Below are 7291 nucleotides of genomic sequence, written 5' to 3'. Positions count from 1 at the left end.
GCGGGCGGCGGCGGACACGGATGGGAGGCCGCAGCGGGCCTGGGAAGCGCCAGCGCACAGGGGGCGCGCGGCACCGGATCGGCAGCCGGACGGGGGGAGGCCACAAGACGGCTCAGCGGCGAGGAACTAGGCGGCGCCGGAAACGGGAAAAGCGGCGGGGGCGGAGAGAGGACGGCGGGCAGCCGCGAGGAAGCTCAGGGAGCCCTTTCAAAAGCGCCTCCGGACCAAAGGTCGGACACCGAGGGCCACACGGGGTCCCACCACCCGAGGCCTCCAGCACAAGGGCGGTCCCGTGGCACCCAAGGACGCCGACCTGGCCCCCACGGCGGGCCCTGGCAACCTCGCGGGGCTCGGGCCCCGAAACACCACCAACACCACCGCAGTCACGCCCGGCCCCCAGAAACGCTCTCCCGCACGCACAACGACGCCACCCCCGCCACCCAGCTGGAAGCCGGACCCGCGCGGGCCCTTCTCTCCTCCTCACCAGGGGACCGAGAGCACTTCGCCTGGGGACGACCACCCCCCGGAAAACCCGTAGCTACGGCCCGGGGAGGGGACGACACCCAAACAAGCGGCGAGGCCGGTTTCGGTCCCGAGAGAGCGGATCGAGGACACAGACGCGCCTTCAGGCATCCGGTCGAGGCAAACGGCAGCGGGAGTGCGTCGGCGGCGCCGGGGAGGAGGAAGCACAGCGGGCTGAGGGCCGGGAGCGCGTGGGGGGAGAACCGGTTCGGGGAAGGGCGCGCCAACGAAGACGCAAGCCGGGCCACCAGGTAAACGTGCACGGGATCCCACCGCCACCAGCACGAGAGCGGTCCCGCGACGCCCAGGACGCCAGCCGGCCTCAGCACCCTTGGCGAGCCTCCCCACGAACCGGGCCCCACACCGCTGCGGCCCAGACCCACGTGAACCCCCGCCGCGGGGCCCCGTCTTGAACCTCCGTCCATCCGGTCCGTCCCGGAAAGTCGCGACCCTGGAGAAGCGCCCCCAGGCGAGAGCGGCCCGACCCGTGCCCGGAACGCCACCCCCAGCGGCGACTCGGGACGGGAGCGGGCGGGCAGACAGCCGCTCGCGCGGCACGGGGAAGCGGGGCGCGCGGGGGGCGCCCCCCGAGCCCCTCGGGAGACAACACCGCGAGGGAGCGGCCGCGCGCGCGCTCGCTCGCACACGCACGCGGGAGCCCCACGCGCCGGACGCCGGCCAGGCCCGGCGGGACCCTCCCCCGACTCGGAGGGGGGAGGCGCAGGCCGCGGTAGGCAAAGAGCGGCGCTCGGCCCCACCGCGGGGCCGGCAAAATCAGACCCCCTCACAGAGAGGAAGAGCTCTGCCCAACACGCAACGGTAGTCACCCCGCGTCGGTGGCCACACTACACGCGCAGAGGAGGGGCGGCGGCTGGGGGGTTCCGGTACCCCAAGGCACCCTCTCGGATCGCTAGAGAAGGCTTTCTCACCGAGGGCGCATCGCCCCCACCCAAATCGTCCCCCCCGCCCGGCCGGGCCCCGCGGAACGGCGTTCCAAAGGCCTTACAAAGCCAAGGGCTCCGGGGGGCGGGCGGTGGGTTCACGCGGCAAGGGGACAGGCAAACAGGGCAATCCTGAGCGCTCGCGGCCGGGACCCCAGAAGGAGACCGCCTCCGCCCTGCCACACACGTCATGCTCACGTCACCGACCACCGGGAGCCTCGCGCCTCGGGCGAGGCAACGACAAACGGAGACAGGCACGGCATGCCGGGCAAAAAGGCAGCAGCCCCTCGGTTGGCCAAGCGCCATGGCGCTGGCTCGGCCCGCCGCAAGCGGCTCACACGCCCCACACCAAAGTCCAATCCCCACCACCAGCACAGCTTGTGGCAGGCGACGACGAGGCGCCCGCGTCCCACGGGGGGGCGGGGTGGGCCTCCCTTACCGACTCCACCACCCGCTCCTCGGACACGCCACCGACAGCGGTGGCCCGAGGGAGGGGGTCGCTGGGAACGGGAAACGACGCTACCGGCTCGGCTTCGGGCACCTGAGACGACCTGGAGCGCTCCAGGGGCACCACGGAGAGCCACGCGCAACGCGCTCAGCACGCCCAAGCGGGTGAGCAGCGCGGCGCCGGGACGGCCCTCCCCGTGGCGGGGAGGGCCGCGCACCACACGAAGCCAGGGGAGGCAAGCGAGAGTGTCTGCTGCGTCAGGGGACCCCGGTCCCGCGAGCGCCGTCAGGCAGAACACGGGAGGGCGGGGTCGGGCCGGAGCCTGCACACCCCCCCACACCCCCCACCTCACCGCCACGGCGGGCAGAGGTGAAGGAGCGAGGGGCCCGCGGGCAGAACGAGAAGAGCGGTCCCATTCGCCATGAACGTCCGTCCCTCGTCTGACGCGGCTTAGGCCCGGCCCGGGAGAGCACGAGAGCACCACATCGATCTGGCAAAACAGAAACCCCGAGAAGGTCCCGAGGAGGGGAGAGGCCGGTGAGGACAGCAACCCGACGGAGCCTGCTTCAGCCTCACCGACACCCCCTCGAAAACCCTAGGGCGGGAACAGCCGGACAACCCCAGAAACGAGAATGCCTGACACGCGGCACGGAGCCTTGCGGGATGGGGGGTTGTCACGACCGCAGCCGGGTGCCTGCAGAGTGAAGTGCGCGGGGTAAAGGACCCACGCGCCCCCTGCCCACACTGCCCTCGGGTGCTGGAGACCGGAGGCGGCACCAACGGCCTGGACCACCTGGAGGCACAGGAGCCGCCGCACAGGCCCACGCGGACGGCTCCAGCCAGCGGCGACAGAGCCGGGCTTGGCATCACGGTCAAGCCCGGAGCCCTGCCACACGCCCAGAGGCCCACCTCTCTTAAGGAGAGGATCACCACAACACAACGTGCCAGCACCTACCTGGCAGCAAAAAGCGCTCATTTCGGGTGAGAAAATAGCTGGCGCCGCCCGGCGGGGCCTAGCCACAGGTCACCGGGATCTCCTGGGACCGTGGCCCGGCCACGGGCCCCCAAGCACTATTCCATCACCCCCGGTTCCCCCCGGAGCCCCCAGGGCCATCTGGTCGACCCCGGGAACGTGGTGGCAGCCGGCAGCGAGTAGGGACTTGGCGGGAGTGGGGAGCGGCCCGGAGAGGTCCGGGTCCGGGTCCGGGTCCGGGTCCGGGTCCGGGTCCGGGTCCGCCTGTCGTCCCCATGTTGGGACTTAGAAATTCTCACCAAGTTCGACGGAGGCCCCTGCGGACGCCCTCCTCCCCGGGCCTCAGGACCGCCCCATGCCGGTCCCTGACTCCCGGCCGGGACTGAGGAAAGGGGGCGATACCGCGGAGGCGTCCCCCCGAAGGCCGGACCTCAACGGGAACCGCAGCCGGGCCCCTGGGGCGCTCGCGGCCCGACCCGACCCGGTCCGGTCCGGTCCCCACCTCCGCAGCGGGCCTCGGAAAACTTAGTGAGAATCTCGGGTCCGATGACCGGGACCCCACGCGTGCCCGCGGCCGGGCCCGTCGCGCCATCCACGGGCTTCCCCGCAAGGCTCAGGCCGGTCCCCAACCGCCCGAGCGTGACACGGAAGGCCCAACGACCGACGGGAGCCAGGGGCCGGATGGCGCCCGGGCGCCGGACGCAGCCTCTCCCATTTCCCCCCGCAACCCCGCGGGCGGAGGGGGGGGGGGGCACCGGCGGGTGCTGGTCGACCCGTCCAGGCGGCCCCCCAACGCGGCTCTCCGGGAGCGAGGCGGCGGCGCCACCACCACCCTACAAACCTGGAGGCTCAATCTCCCGCGAGCGGAGCGCGCGCCGACGGCCCGGAGACAGCGGGACGATCGCGCTAGCGTCGCCGGCCTCCTGGAACTCCGCCTCGGGAACCGCGGCCAAATACAATCCCTTGCCGACATCGCCGACGCTCCAGCGGGGAGACGCTATATAAAAGCGGACGCCAGGTGGCGCGAGACAACCGGCGCGAACAACAACGAGGCGGATCCGGATCGCGGGCCCGCCAAGGCGCACAGCCGGCCGCCCGGCCGCCCGATCTCGTCCCGGCCCGCTTCGGAGGGGCTGGCGGAGGGCGGAGGGCGGGCGGCCCCCGGGGCGGCGGCCTCGGGAGCTCCCGGCCGGCACAGGCGCGACTCCAGCAGCCCAGGGGAGACTTGGAAAACGCGTCCGGGCCGCTGCCGCCGGAAAGGGGGCCAACTGGCCACGGGACGCGCCCCGGGAGAAGCGGACACGAGCGGAAAATTCCCCGCACGGGCCTCCCACAGTGGCACACCTGCGGCGCCCGGGCTTCCGGGAGGACTTAAGACAAATTTCGGCGGGCAAGGACCGTAAAACCGACACCAGGCGAGTACTCCGACAACCACCACCGATGAACCTTCTACCTTCTATCATTTTAAGGGGAGGAGGAGGTCTCTCTGAAGCACACGAAGAAAGCTCAGGACAGCAAGGGGGGGGGGGGGGATTGACACACACACCGCCCCCAGAAAGCTGCAAACCGAATCCGTCTCTGCACGTACCACGATAACGCCCAAGGACAACAAACGGGGCGGGGGCGGGGGCGGGGGCGGGGGCGGGGGCGGGGGGCGGGGGCGGGCCGGGGGCGGGGGCGGGGGCGGGGGCGGGGGCGGGGGCGGGGGCGGGGGGAGGCGCGGAATGGGGAGGAAGGGAGTTAAAATAGCCGTTCACTCAATAAATCCAGTTCCGGGACATCCGTGCCGTCCAACACTAGTACGCGGCGGGCGGGGGAGGTGCTCTAGAAGAGCTAAATATTGATGATGATGATGATGATGATGAAGAAGAAGAAGAACTGTTCCGTGCTATTAAGGGTAAAAGAAAAACAAGGCGTAGAACTTCCTCTGACCCGTAAAGGAAAAAAAAGAAAAAAAAAAAAGGTTTGGGTTTTGTTTTTTGTTTCTTCGTTTTTTGTTTTTTCTTTTTTCCTTTTTCAACTAAACGCATTTCAGGGCACCTGACTGGCTCCGGTCGGAGGAGGCCCACGCGACTGCGACTCTTGATCTGCAGGGGTCGTGAGTTCCAGCACCACGCTGGATGATCACTCAAAAAGCTTTCAAAAACAAACACACAAACAACCGACACCGAGCAGCATTAACCATCAAAGATAGACACCTGTGACGACTAAGTCGTCAGAGGAAACCACGAACAGCAGTAGCAGAGGATAGGACACTAGAGGGCAACAGAGCCCCATCCATAGGTGCTATGGGCCCTTGAACGCTTTCTGTGTCCACTAGGGACCTCGAAAAAACTTCACTCCCCTATCCAGGGAGGAGAGGGGAGAAGCAACCTCCAGCAAGAATTCCTTCGATTAAAGGTAACTCTTACTACATTAAACTTCACCATTTCGGTGACAGATGTTGGCGGGGATGCGGAGAAAGGGGAACCCTCCTACACTGTTGGTGGGAATGCAAGCTGGTGCAGCCACTCTGGAAAACAGTATGGAGGTTCCTCAAAAAGTTGAAAATAGAGCTACCATATGATCCAGCAATTGCACTACTGGGTATTTACCCCAAAGATACAAAAGTAGGGACCCGAAAGGCTACGTGCACCCCGATGTTTATAGCAGCAATGTCCACAATAGCCAAACTGTGGAAAGAGCCAAGATGTCCATCAACAGATGAATGGATAAAGAAGATGTGGTATATATATGCAATGGAATATTATGCAGCCATCAAAAGGAATAAGATCTTGCCATTTGCAACGACGTGGATGGAACTGGAGGGTATTATGCTGAGCGAAATAAGTCAAAGAGAGAAAGACATGTATCATATGACCTCACTGATATGAGGAATTCTTAATCTCAGGAAACAAACTGAGGGTTGCTGGAGTGGGGGGTGGGGTGGGAGGGATGGGGTGACTGGGTGATGGACACTGGGGAGGGTATGTGTTCTGGTAAGCGCTGTGAATTGTGCAGGACTGTTGAATCTCAGATCTGTACCTCTGAAACAAATAATGCAATATATGTTAAGAAAGAAAAAAAGAAGAAGAAGAATGTAGCAGGAGGGGAAGAATGAAGGGGGGGAAATCGGAGGAGGAGAAGAACCATGAGAGACGATGGACTCTGAAAAACAAACTGGGGGTTCTAGAGGGGAGGGGGTTGGGAGGATGGGTTAGCCTGGTGATGGGTATTGAGGAGGGCACGTTCTGCATGGAGCACTGGGTGTTATGCACAAACAATGAATCATGGAACACTATATCTAAAACTAATGATGTAATGTATGGGGATTAACATAACAATAAAAAAAATTAAAAAAAAAAAAAAAAAAAAAAAAAAAAAAAAACTTCACCATTTCGGGGCGCCTGGGGGGTGGCTCAGTCGTTAAGCGCCCGCCTTCGGCTCAGGTCACACGAGCCCAGGGTCCCGGGATCGAGCCCCACGTCGGGCTCCCTGCTCCGCGGGAGGCCTGCTTCTCCCTCTCCCACTCCCCCTGCCCGTGTTCTCTCTCTCTCTCTCTCTCTCTCTCTCTCTCTCTCTCTCTCTCGCTGTCTCTCTCTGTCAAATAAATAAATAAAATCTGGAAAAAAAAAAAATAAATAAATAAATAAAATAAACTTCACCATTTCAACATGGACCTTTAATGGTTTCCTTCCCAACCAAGCCTTTCTCCTTGCCTCCTCCTTACCCGCGTGAATCCCTGATCCCACTTCACAACATTCCCCCCGCACCCCCCCTCCCCACACACACACACCAGGCTGAAAACTGTTCTCCGTAAACCATAAATCCTGAGCATTAGGAAAGTACACGAGGAAGCACAGACGAGAGAGAAACCAAGCAAATAATGTGGCTCTGAAGGCTGGACATCGATCGAGTTGAGAGAATGGACCAGACATCACAAACGTGAAAAGAAGGTTTTCCTTTAAAGCTGATCTCTTCCTCAGTTGGCTAAACTACGTTCTTTACTGGTACGGCCTCAACTCAAGAGTGCGACGATCAAAAGGTTTCGCAGTAAACACTTCACGGGTGCATCTAATAAAAAAAAAAAAAAAAGGTCACGGGTGCAGGCTTCACATCGGTTTTTTTTTTTATTTTTTTTATTGTTATGTTAATCCCCCTACATTACATCATTAGTTTTCGATATAGTGTTCCATGATTCATTGTTTGTGCATAACACCCAGTGCTCCATGCAGAACGTGCCCTCCTCAATACCCATCACCAGGCTAACCCATCCTCCCAACCCCCTCCCCTCTAGAACCCTCAGTTTGTTTTTCAGAGTCCATTGTCTCTCATGGTCACATCGGTTTTTCAAGTACACGTACTTCAGGGCACCTGGCTGGCTCGGTCGGAGGAGGCCCACGTGACCGCGACTCTTGATCTGCGGGG

The sequence above is a fragment of the Halichoerus grypus genome, unplaced genomic scaffold, assembly GCF_964656455.1.
Source record: "Halichoerus grypus unplaced genomic scaffold, mHalGry1.hap1.1 HAP1_SCAFFOLD_58, whole genome shotgun sequence".
In the NCBI taxonomy this organism is placed as follows: Eukaryota; Metazoa; Chordata; class Mammalia; order Carnivora; family Phocidae; genus Halichoerus; species Halichoerus grypus.
Note: the sequence above shows the minus strand (reverse complement) of the source record.